Source organism: Carettochelys insculpta, chromosome 1, assembly GCF_033958435.1.
Source record: "Carettochelys insculpta isolate YL-2023 chromosome 1, ASM3395843v1, whole genome shotgun sequence".
Classification (NCBI taxonomy): domain Eukaryota; kingdom Metazoa; phylum Chordata; order Testudines; family Carettochelyidae; genus Carettochelys; species Carettochelys insculpta.
Genome location: NC_134137.1, coordinates 345,580,692 through 345,593,958, shown reverse-complemented (window position 1 = coordinate 345,593,958; position 13,267 = coordinate 345,580,692). Strand labels below are relative to the sequence as shown.

The window sequence follows — 13,267 nt, the reverse complement described above, 5'->3', positions numbered from 1 at the left end:
GTGCAGCTATACCACTGTAGCATAGACCATAACCTGTGTTGATAGCAGGTGTTCTTCCATTGACCTCAGCAATTTATAGCCCAAGAATCATTATCTAAGATAATAGAGAAATTCTTCCATCAACTGGGGGTTAGATCAGATTCATTGTCCTACTCTGTGTGATGGATTTTCACATCTCTGAGCAACATAATAACATTGATTTAAATGACTTGTGTAGACCAGGTCTAACTTACCATTCTGGCCCTTGGAGAGTAACAGCAGCACAGAGAATTAGTTAATGGGTTTAATGCTTTTCCAAGTTTAATGCTTTCCACTAATTGTTTAGTGAAATCAGCAAGGTTTATATATCAACAAATTTAGTGCCAGATTCAAAACCTATTGAATTCCAAAGGAGCTAGTTGCTGCTCTTAAGAGAATCTTTGATCCAAAAAGAATAACAGTCCTTGTGAAAGTCAATAAATGTGCTCATCTCTTTTTCACACTCAGTGAAAAGAGCAGTTCATCTCCCTCATGTAGCAAAATTAGCAACAAACAAAGGAAATATTGTCTAAAGCACTTGGTGAGATAGAGATAACCTGTGAGGTTTATCTCAGTGCAAACACAGGGGTTAGGATAATGGTCTGGCATTCTGTCTGTATTAGAAATGGAAAGTCGGAAGAAACCAAGAGAAGCAGTTTCTGATGTGACCCCAAGAGGAAGTACAGAAAAAGCTTCTTGTGCATATACCTTGGTGGCATAGTAACAAGGCAGAATTTTCAGGTAAGTAGGGAACTGCTTGCTGTTGTTGGTTTCTATTCTGTCCAGGGAGCAGAACTTTGTGTACCCTTTCTTTAATAAGCAAGATTTCACCCAAGAATATACCTTATGTCATTAATTTCCTCTCCTAAGAGACGCAAGCTGACAAAGACATTAAGTTAATCATTGTGCCAAGGACACAACAGGCACTTTCCACTGATCTTGCTGAACGTTCAGTGAACCTATTAGTGGATGCAGGGAACACAGCAGATGTAATGAATTTGGCATTTACTAAACCACTGCATCCAGTGTCATCTACTGTTTATGGTGGAAGGAGAATACAATCCTCCCTCCTCACCTTTTGTGATTCATATAAAAGCATTGAAGAACTGCTGACACTCTCTACTCCTACTAAGTCATATCATGGTGTAGAAGGAGCAAAGAAGAAAAGAGAAGATGTTATTATGGTCCATCATCTGACTTCCTGGCCCAAAGAGCAGGACTGGCAAATGTGCTGCAACATGTTAAAGTGGATAGTAGCAACCACATTCCTTCTGAATGCTGTGGAGCTGACAGACTCACTCTGGTCTATGACTAAAATTTCTGATCCAGTCCTTCATATATGAACAGTGCCAGGTGGAGTGAATATTGGCTACATGGCCATGAACAAAGGGTAAGGACTTAGGGGAATGTATTCAGTTTAGCTGAACTGTCTACTGGGGAAACTCAGGGACCTGTGTTAGGTCTAGTCATATTTTCTGAATCTATTCCTATGTGATCCAGATGAATCACAAATACAAAAAGATGCAAAATTAGCCAAATCAATTATGTGATGTATATTATTCACCACATCTATTCATCAGGAGAAAGTTCCAAGGCAGTTGTTCATGATTCAGTTATGTAGGATCTAAAGGGGTCAGGCAAGCAGATCCCAGCTGGGTGAGTGAAAGGCAGCTCAGAATGCAGCCTGGGCTAAGGGAAGAGCAGAAAAAGCTAATTAAGCTCCCAGATGGTGGCAAGGTGTGGCAGCAGGTAATCAATGAGGACCAGTTGACCTCATGTGGGGCTTGCTATCAGAGCTTAAAAAGCAGTCTCAGCCACAGGAGGTGGGGAGAGAGTAAGGCTGTGTTTACGCTACAAGATAAATTCAAATTTAATCCACTTAGCTTGATTTTACCATGTGACTGTCTTCACTGTAAATACTATTAGCTTGATTTAGGAAGCACTAAATTCAAGATTACAAAATTGCAGTTACCTGATGGATAAACCATCAAGCTCAAATTCAGAAGTCTGATTAATGGCAAGTGTGGAAGCACCATGTCTTAAAAGTGAATTTATTAGCCTCCAGAGGTGTCCCCTATGTAACCCATAATGCCCCTCTCAGTGTTCCACTCTGGCTCTTCAGTAACAGGGACACCGTGAATTTCTTTTGTGGGAGCAGTGAGGCTTTAGCTGTGGGCTAATGTTAGTATGAGAGCCTGCAAAGTGTCTTTCTTTCTTCGTCTTTCTTTCTTTCTTTCTTTGCCATTAGCTCTGTGAGTGCACCTGCCCTTACAAATAGCCCCTTCAGGGAGTTTGCAGCTCTGTCTGTAGACTTGTTATTTTTTTCTGCTCTGCCTGGCAACTGCTCATGCCTCGCCATACCACATGTCAACAAGGCTGTGCTGGGGGTTATGTTTGCATAACACACTGAGAAACTTCTGAGAGGTTTATGTTTGTGTGCAAACTCCTTTCCCTCCCCCACAGGCACCACACGGTCTGGGTGTTTCCTGCATTCAGCCTCACATGGCTAGCTCCCATCCCAACCCAATAAAAGGATGTGCCTGCCGTTTGGTGCTGACCATTCTGTCAGTCACATGTTTAGGGCTCCAAAGGCAGGAAAGATAGTCCGGGCTTTGCTGCAGCCATGTGTACCCAGACAGAGTCTCCCCCTTACAAGCCAGCTTGCTCGTTGCCCCCTCCCCCAACACCGAGAAGCACACAGGGCACGGAAACGGCTGCTGACAGCACAGTCTTTGATGCCCTCATTGAGGCCCAGATATGCTAACTTATCGTGACCCTGAGAAGCAGAAAGTACAGCTAGAAGGCTAACAGGCCAGACTGTCAACATGAGGGGGGGGGACCCTCAGAAATCACCCCAGCTGGCATTGATCAATATGATGCACACACACAATCACCCAGAAGGGGACGTGCCCCGCCCGCACAAAAGAATGTCCTGTACTCCTAAATTGATTATCTCTTGTCTTACAAGTGCAAACTAAGTAGAAATGCCCTTGTAACAAACTGGAGTCACAAAGACAGACCAGTATGATCTGGCACCATAGATAAGAAAGAGAATACGTAACCCAAAAGGGGTATAAAAGATGGGTCCAGCAGAACTCTAACTTTGAGTGCATCTCCACCAACTACCTGCTGGTCGGGTCAGGCGATTGTCTCCCGAGGTCCACAGCTGGGGACGCCCAGCCTTGTATTTGTCTTTCCGCGGAACTGAGTGACCGATCCGGCTTGGCTACGCTGGTATCGAGAGACGCAGAGAGGGTAAGATACACCCATGCTAGGTCTCTGACTTTTTTTTTTGCACAGCTAAAGAATTAGAGCTCTGTAACTAGTGTCAAGATATCATTGTGTTAGATGGTAACAGATATCTTTGTATTGGATTGTAACGTAACTTGTTAACACCTGTACTTTGCTAGCATATAAGAAGTAAACAATAGCCTTTTGTAACCACACGCTTATAACTGTAGCTTAATAAACTTGTAACTAGTTAAGATCCAAGCCTAACTATTTTGTTAACCCTTTTGTCACTGCAACACAGCCGGCACAACAAAAGAACTTTAACCATTTGGTTACAACAGCCTGGCCGTAGGTGAGAGTGCTAGGAGCTGCCTGCTCTAACAGTAAAAAACTGGGTTGCTTAGGACCCAGGGGAATCCGTCAGCCTGTCTTGGCTGCTTGCAGCGACGAGCTCTCTGCTCTTGTAGTTTTAAACTTGGATGATAACAAGGGCATAGTTGGTACCTCACCGCACATTACCCGGCCACCGGCTAACAGAATTGGCGCAGCGAGCAGGGTTGTGACACAGGCTGTACTGCAGTGACAAAATGAAACCAGTCATGATAAACAACTCAGATTTCCTTGACATAGAAAAGATTCTAGCTCAGGAAGGATGGGGTAACCCACAGTGGAGTAAAGATGTGATAGAGAAGGATTGGGGAAACCCGAAGGACATTTGGCAACACTATTGTAACTGGAGAACTGCCTGTAAAATGAAAAGAGGGAAAGGCAAAGGTGCTTACATCTGGCTTTTAACTAACATATGGCAGGCAGCCAGTAAGAGCTACCGGAACTTAGAAGCTGAGCTCCTTAAAGTACAAGCAGAAAGGGACACGTTGTACAAAGAATGCCAGAATTTAGACACTCGAGTGCGCACACTAAATACAGATATAGAGCACCTTCAAGGAAGGCTGCTGCCCCTGATTGAAAAGGAAGGTGTGGAGCGAAGGAAGAAGCTAGAAGCCAAGCCATGGAGCATTAATCGAGCTAAGGTAGAGACCGCTCTGTGGTTAGACCCTGAAGAATGGGACGGGGATATTTGGGACTCCTCTCCCGATGAGTCCTCCCTCTCCTCCGACGAGGAGGTACCCCCAGTCCGGGTGCGGCCACTTATCACCTACCAGAAGTCAGAAGAGGAGGAGGAAGAAGAATCTAGTGATGCAGGCGATGTAAATGGTAGGTTCTCGGTCAAGAAAAGGGACAAGAAATTAGGGAAAGGTAGAAAGAAAACCCCAGTGTCACGAAAAATCACCTCCCGAATGTACAAGGCCTCTGAATTAAAAGAAATCCAGCAAGATTTTTCTAAAAAGCCAGGAGAGGGGATAGTAGAATGGCTAGTACGCCTATGGAACTCCGGGGCGGGGCATATATGCCTTGTCGCCCGTGAATGTGACCAGCTTAATTTGGGGGCAGAGATATCCCTCAGCTGCCCTGAACAGGAAAGCCCCAGAACACTATGGACCCTAGTCACTAGGTGGGCTGCGGAAATACATCCAGCAGACCAAGATGAACCCACAGTCATACCATGGGCTAATGCAGAGGAAGCTAAGGAAGCCCTGCAAACTATAGCCACCAACAATCAACCTGCTCAGTAGTGCCCCTGCTCTCCCACCCTCGACCTTAACCAACGTGAAACAGTATAATGTCCCAGCAGAAGCTATAGGCCCGATTTCTGAACTTGTAAAGGACCTGGAGAAACGGGGTATTCTAATCCGTACCAATTCTCCATATAACTCACCTGTCTGGCCTGTGAAGAAGCCCAATGGAAAATGGAGGCTCACCATAGATTATCGAAAGCTTAATAGCAACACAGGGCCCCTTACAGCAGCAGTCCCCAACATTATTGACATTGTAAACACCATACAGACTTGTAATAAGGAGTGGTTAGCTGTATTGGATGTAAAGAATATGTTTTTCATGGTTCCCTTGCAACCTCAGGACCAGGAAAAGTTCGCTTTTACCTGGAAAGGGGTCCAATATACATTCACTCGCATGCCCCAAGGCTATACGCACTCACCCACCATCTGCCATGCCGCACTAGCAAAGGTTTTAGACGGCCTAAACCTGCCTTCTAACACCCAGATCCTACAGTACATTGATGATATCTTAATAGGAGGGGACACCTCTGAGGAGGTACAGGAAGCCTTAACTGAGGTAAAGGCAGCCCTGGAAGGTCTTGGCTTAGATCTACCACCTGATAAATGCCAAGGTCCCTCTCATGAGGTAAAATTCCTGGGTACCATCTGGATGGGAGGACGAAGGTCGATACCTGATGAAACTGTAAATGAATTAAGTCAGGCATCGTCCCCAGAAGATAAAGCCCAACTGAGACAAATGTTAGGGGTTTTGGGATTCTGGAGAAAGCATGTACTGGGTTTTGCTATCATAGCCCGACCCCTTTACAACTTGCTTAAAAAGAGTGCCACATGGGAATGGACCCCTGTGCATGAAGAGGCCCTCAGACAGCTAATAGGTGAGATTCATACCTATCAAGCTCTGGGTCCAATCCACCCCAATGCCCCCTTCCACTTGTACCTCACCGTGGGGAATACTGGGTCCTCCTATGCCCTATGGCAGGAGAGTGAAACTGTACCTCGCCGTCCTATTCAATTTGGCTCAAAGTCATGGCAAGGGTCACAGACCAATTATACCCCCTACGAAAAGGTACTCCTGTCAGCTTACACAGCTCTGAGGGAGACAGAGGAGTTAACCCAAGGCCAATCTGTAACACTCCACACTCCTCTCCCGATCATTAAGCCTATATTGGAGGGAAAAGAGTTACCACCTGGGGTAGCCCAAAAGATGACTGTACAAAGGTGGGCGCTCTACATACATCACAGGGTCAGTGGGGCAGACACTGCGCACAATCCCACTATGGTTAAGGAGTCCCTGTGGAAAGTGGGAATGCCTACTGAATACCATCTACCCCCACAACCATCTCCTATTAAGGATGCTCCTCCGTTTAACCCATCTCAATCTGAGGGAGTATGGTTCACAAATGGCAGTGCAAAGCTGGTAAAAGGGAAATGGAAGGTAAAAGCAGCAGCGGTCCCAGTGGATGCATCAGCTGCACCCCTAACTGCAGACATAGAGGGATCAGCCCAACTAGCTGAACTAGCTGCTATTGTACTAGCCTGTAAAGCAGGAGCCAATGCTGTATACACCGATTCCTACGCAATATGGGCAGGGGCTACTCAGTGGATAACTAACTGGAAAAATAACAACTGGGAAATTGGAGGAAAGCCTGTATGGGGATTAAAATACTGGAAATGGATATACCATCATGCAACCCAAAATGCCTTAAGCATAGGCCATGTGTCAGCCCATCAAAAGAATAACACTGCAGCTGCACAGCTAAATAACCTGGCAGATGCAGCAGCCCAAATCTCTGCTGCCCAAGTAGACTGGGAACGTTTATATCTATGGCTGCATGATACTTTAGGGCACACTGGAAGTGAGGAGTTAACGCGGCAAGCACATATCAGGGGGTGGCCCATCACCCACCGACAGGCTAGAGACCTGGTGCAAGCCTGTACTATCTGTGCAGAAACCCGAAAACATGTAGCAGAAGGGCAGCGATTTGCCAGACTAAAAGATGGAAAAACACTATGGGCAACCTGGCAGGTTGATTACATTGGCCCACTCCCTACTACCAGACAACGGTGGAAATATATTTTAACTGGAGTGGAGGTTGTCTCAGGAATAGGGTTTGCATACCCCACCCAGGGGGCAACAGGACTTTCCACCATCACGGGACTGAATCGTGTAATAGCAATAGTCCCTACACCCCAAGAGATCCAATCTGACAATGGCTCACACTTTAAAAACAAAGCAGTACAAGAGTGGGCTGTTAAGCATGGAATTCAGTGGACTTACCACCTCCCTTATTGACCCCAGTCCAATGGCATAGTCGAGCGCTGGAATGGGCTATTAAAAAGCCACCTGAAGCCCACGGATGGCACTTGGGGAAACAGGCTGGATGAGGTTGTACAGAGACTGAACAACCAACAGACCCCTACGGGCAGTCCAATCAGCAGAGGATTTTTCCCTACTGGGAGAAATTTCTCAGCTTCAGCTGCACCGCTCAAGGACTCCAAATATAATCCTGGAGATACTGTTGTAATTAGACACCCTAGCCTGGGAACACAGACTCATGTACTGCACTCATACAAAGGGAAGGGAGTTTGGATTACTGCTGGCCCTGACCAGGCACCACTAACTATCACTGAGGCTTGGATTGTATCCAAGACCGGCTGACCTTGTGATTTGTTCCAGAAACAGCCCCATGGCTCCAAACAACTCCTCAGTGGAATGGACGCCTCCCGAGATTGGCCCAGACGCCAAGCTGCACTATGAACTCTGTATATATTTACTGCTTGCTGTTATAGCTTCTTTGATTATTGTATTTAGTTTTAAAATGAGCTATCTAGGAAAGCCCCGACTGACAAGGGATGCGCTTCTCCAACTCATCATCGTCCTCCTAGCTCCAGCTGCCATCGCCATACCCTACCACCCACTCCGGGGTGCCGTTCAAGCTATCGCCTCCATCGCCAAAGCAACCGACTACTGGATGTGCACACTGCTCAACTCCCCCACTGGACCTGGAATTGAGTTTGTGCCCCTTGGCCTAAATGACTGGTGGAATAAGAGCGACATCTTCCGGTGGGGACCGGAATGGTCCGGAGGCAGTCCTCACACTAACTCTTGGGGGGGAAACAAAACAATGGCAGCGTACTATATGGGGGCAACCACTGGAATATGTAATAGGGTCGTCTAAAGCAATGTATCCCATTTGTTTTGAGAGCAGGGGGAATGCTGAGGCTCAGATGGGAAGCCTGGGTGACCATCAGTGCACCCACCTGGTCTCATTCAACAGGAAGTTAGGGACCTGGGATGTTCACTCACAACAAGAAGAGGGAATGCAGTTAAACTGTTGGGGAAATGTCATTAATGCCTCCCTAGGTCACAAAGTTTTGTTTGGTGTTAAGGATGCTGCAATTGTCCCTCTAAAGTTTAATGAATACCCTGAAAGCCAAGCTTGGTATAACAAATCCCTTTTTATCCTCCCTCACACAGGATACATATATGACCCCACCCTTGTAAATTCCAACACTCTGTTACCAAATCAGTGTGCTAAAGATAACCTTTTCAAGCCAGACCAAATTTTGCAAGACCTGCTGGTTACTCTATACTGTTCTATTACCAGTGATCACTATTGTGTCCCATACCATGCCCCCAGGCTCGATCCAAACGAAGGATGGTATAAGGGACCCTTTTCTCCCATCCTCAGTAAAGAGCCTGGATTGTTTTTCATCTGTGGGGAAAAAGCTTATAAATACTTACCAACAAACTGGACTGGACGATGCTCACTTGGGCACATAGTACCCGGGGGATTAACTGTATACCCTCACATCACCGCTCCCGGCATAACCAACCTGGGAAGCTTCTTGCATCAGTCCAAAAGAAAGTTCACTCGTAACCCTCTCATTGAACGACCCACAGGCTTCCACAGATTTACCCGTGCACTTTTTCCGTGGTTGGGAGTTGCTGAACTTGAGCGAGCCTTAGTTAACATCTCAGGCCAACTAGAAATAGCTCTTAAGCATACTGCAGATGCCTTAAATCTTTTAAATAACCAACTCCAATCAGTAGCTCGCTTTGCTCTACAAAATAGAATTGTTCGAGATGCCATTCTAGCCCAACAAGGAGGTGTCTGTGCTGTAATAAATCAGTCCTGCTGCTTTTATGTTAATCACTCAGGACAAATCGAGCAAGATGTCTCTGCTATCAAAGATGCAGTTCAAATCCTGCATGCTACAGTTGAGACTGGAAAAACCTCATGGCTGGAGTGGTTAGTCCAACAGTTAGGATTTTCTCTCTCTCCATTCCTGCATTTTATTGTAACCACTATTTTGGTTGTTCTTATCATAGTAGTTGTGTTTTGTATAACACTGTGCATCGTCAGGAGACTAATTAATATGGCTATCTCCTCCATGCAAATCCGATACATGGAGCTGACAAGTGATCCTAGCCAGTTCCGCGATTCCCCACATACTGATCGGATCATTGGGCACTTTTAGACTTCCCCCAAGGAGGGCAAAAGGTGCTGGCATCACCGCCACCTTGCGTTCTGGGATGTAGTGTGGTGTATCAGGGGGTGGAATGTAGCCAGACAGAGTCTCCCCCTTACAAGCCAGCTTGCTCGTTGCCCCAACTACCGAGAAGCACACAGGGCACGGAAACGGCTGCTGACAGCACAGTCTTTGATGCCCTCATTGAGGCCCAGATATGCTAACTTATCGTGACCCTGAGAAGCAGAAAGTACAGCTAGAAGGCTAACAGGCCAGACTGTCAACATGAGGGGGGGGGGACCCTCAGAAATCACCCCAGCTGGCATTGATCAATATGATGCACACACACAATCACCCAGAAGGGGACGTGCCCCGCCCACACAAAAGAATGTCCTGTACTCCTAAATTGTTTATCTCTTGTCTTACAAGTGCAAACTAAGTAGAAATGCCCTTGTAACAAACTGGAGTCACAAAGACAGACCAGTATGATCTGGCACCATAGATAAGAAAGAGAATACGTAACCCAAAAGGGGTATAAAAGATGGGTCCAGCAGAACTCTAACTTTGAGTGCATCTCCACCAACTACCTGCTGGTCGGGTCAGGTGATTGCCTCCCGAGGTCCACAGCTGGGGACGCTCAACCTCGTATTCGTCTTTCCGCGGAACTGAGTGACCGATCCGGCTTGGCTACGCTGGTATCGAGAGACGCAGAGAGGGTAAGATACACCCATGCTAGGTCTCTGACTTTTTTTTTGTGCACAGCTAAAGAATTAGAGCTCTGTAACTAGTGTCAAGATATCATTGTGTTAGATGGTAACAGATATCTTTGTATTGGATTGTAACGTAACTTGTTAACACCTGTACTTTGCTAGCATATAAGAAGTAAACAATAGCCTTTTGTAACCACACGCTTATAACTGTAGCTTAATAAACTTGTAACTAGTTAAGATCCAAGCCTAACTATTTTGTTAACCCTTTTGTCACTGCAACACAGCCGGCACAACAAAAGAACTTTAACCATTTGGTTACAACAGCCTGGCCGTAGGTGAGAGTGCTAGGAGCTGCCTGCTCTAACAGTAAAAAACTGGGTTGCTTAGGACCCAGGGGAATCCATCAGCCTGTCTTGGCTGCTTGCAGCGACGAGCTCTCTGCTCTTGTAGTTTTAAACTTGGATGATAACAAGGGCATAGTTGGTACCTCACCGCACATTACCCGGCCACCAGCTAACACCGTGGGGAAGTCTCCCTGGGCAGCTAAGACGGTGAGGGCTTTGCTGTCACTTTGGGGAAGTCTCTCCCCATGGCTAAGAAATTTGGGGTTTTGCAGCTGCTGTGGGGAAGGACCACTCAACTGGCCCCCACCGAACCCTCCCTTCACCCATACTGGGGCCTGATGCCACCAGGGGGAGGTCTCCCCCAGAGACTAAGATACATGGGGACCTTTGCTGCCACCAGGGAAAAGCCCATAATGGGGCTTGCTGCCACAGGGGGAAGTCTCATGAGCTGGGGGGTCTGATTCCCCATGAGGGGTTTATGTCAACTGGGCCATCAGTGCTTGCCCCCCACGAAAACACAAGCTGCACCCCCGTCAATGAGATTTGGGGTTTCCACCATCACCCTATTATACCTACAATGACAGTCTTTCTGTGTTCTCTTTTGTTCCAGTGATCCCAGGTGAGAACATGGACATTGCATGGAAGCCTTATAGTGCACCAGAAAGCCAAAGACTTTCCCTAATACCAACATAAGAAAGGGGGAAACCAAAAATTCTAAATATTCTTTCTTTTTTTTTCCTGCACTTTTCTATCCTCTTTCTTTCTTATCACTTTAAAATGCCGTCCAGCACATTTTATTATTTTCAGGTATCACGTGCATACAATGATGGGAAGTAGGACAAGTGGATGGCCAGTTGTGAATACAGTCGCTGCACCCATATTGGCAATGTAATGTGGGAGGAAACCAAAAATTATTTTTTCCTGAACTTTTCTATCCTCTTTCCTCTAACTTTGAGGGTCCTTGCATTATTTCCAGTGATCGGCATATTTTCAGGGATTGGGAGGGGAAAGAGGAAAATGCAATGTGGGAAGATGACATCAAGACCAGCAAGCATACCCAGAATGCTATGGGGATGAGGGAACTGTGGGTAGTTTCCCACAATGCACTACTGCAACAATCAATGTTATCCAATTTGAGTGTGGCAGCAATGAGCTGACTTTGTGAAGAACACCTGAGGAGTGAGGATGGTCAAATTTGAATTATAAGTTCCAGAATTAGAAAATCAATACCAATGAATTGCAATTTATCTTGTAGTGTAGATGCAGCCTAATAGAGGGGGTGCACAAGGAGGGAGGTGGAGATAAGAGAGAAGACTGAGCAGGAGAAAAAATAACATTTATGGGAGACAGTAGTGGGGAGGGAGAGTAGCCTAGAGGGAAAGTGCCTGGGCTCCCTTCCCCCAGTGACACTGAAACCCTGACTATGGCCAAGTGGGAGAGGTCTGAAGAGTTGGCTCAGACTGGTAGAGGTGGGCACAGCCTGACTCCTCCAGCAGAAGGCAGTTGTGTGAGACCCTGGCAAGACCCAAGGATACCCTGCCACATGAGCTAAAACCATACACTATTTTTGAAACTTACTAATCATTTACTCTATTTTCTGACATGAAGAGAATGGGACAAATTCAATATTTATATATGCAACCTTATGTTAGTGGAGAGTCTGAGGTGTTGATAGTGACCTGGGATCCAGACTATTGAGTAGCACATTGGGCCATCCTTCGAGGTGTAAAGCCCCACCTATGCGCTCACAGTGGTGACCCTGGTCAAAATGTTGTCATGGTAGATATGGCCAGATGGTAGGAGGCTTTCACTGGCAAATTTACTGTCATGCACTGAAGTGGTCATTAAAGCAAACCCTGGCAGAAACTTTGTGTGTGTGTGTACAGAATACTAGATAATATACAAGGCATATACATTCATCTGTACCAGGTCTGCTGAGCTTGGCTCTGTATATAATAGTTTGAGAAAATCATGGCATATGAGCTCTATGAAAACAAAATTCTTTCAGTGTCAGACATTTCACTTTTAGGGCTCTCCAAACAACTTACCAAGGTGTTGTGAGAGCTTTTCAAATCACTCTCTTAATCTTCCAGAAGAAATTCTTCAACCTTTGCAACAAACTGTTTGAGGCATATTTCCTTACCTGGCTTATACCTGATAATGTGTTCATGAACAATTTTCAATTGTTTCTAAAGCCTGTCAAATACTTAATTAAATTTGAGTCACTGCTTCAGGTGATATTTTGGCTAACTGTTCAGCCAGAAGACGTGAAAATGTCCAAAGATTTTTCATGCTAAAAGGAATATATTTTCATTGTGATAATTATCATGCAACAAGTAACTGAAGAACACATTTAAGCAGAGCCTGGAGCATTTTAGGAATATAAAACTGTAACTGCCACTGCAGTACTGATTAACCCACTACACTTCATTCACTTCAGTGTTTTTTAGCAAAGATCTGATTGCTATCATTAACTGCTAATCATTGGTCCCATGCAACACTCAGTACCAGAAAACAGTGCTCCTGACAGTGGCTTTCTGGCTTCAGTTGGGATTATCTAATTCAACAGAGCGCAGGTCTGCAAAGAAGGAAGCGGTTGCCTTTGGGGAATTTTAAAACACAGCAAGGTTAAAAGTACAATGCTTGATTCCTTACACTGGGGCTTATACCAGTATTAGTTGACTGACTTCAAACATACCTAAGCTACAGTAATGAGTAGCTGCTACCTGGGATTTGATTCTTGCAAAAAGATTGTTACAATTTCACACCTAAAACCATTCTTTCTTTCTAACCTTAAACTAAAATATAACAATGACACAAATGGTATCTGACAAAATGGAAAGGCTTTCTTATT

The 13,267-nt window shown here is 45.5% G+C and overlaps 1 long non-coding RNA gene across 3 annotated transcripts in view; it reads right to left on the bottom strand.

The window, feature by feature from the left end:
* LOC142024106 (uncharacterized) overlaps positions 1 to 8,122 on the bottom strand; it is a 130,250-nt gene extending 122,128 nt beyond the window's left edge. For all 3 annotated transcript variants that reach the window (XR_012648402.1, XR_012648413.1, XR_012648424.1), the window contains exon 1: positions 7,165 to 8,122. This is a non-coding gene — a long non-coding RNA (uncharacterized LOC142024106). The remainder of the gene's footprint in view (positions 1 to 7,164) is intronic.
* Between the last annotated feature and the right edge of the window lie 5,145 nt (positions 8,123 to 13,267).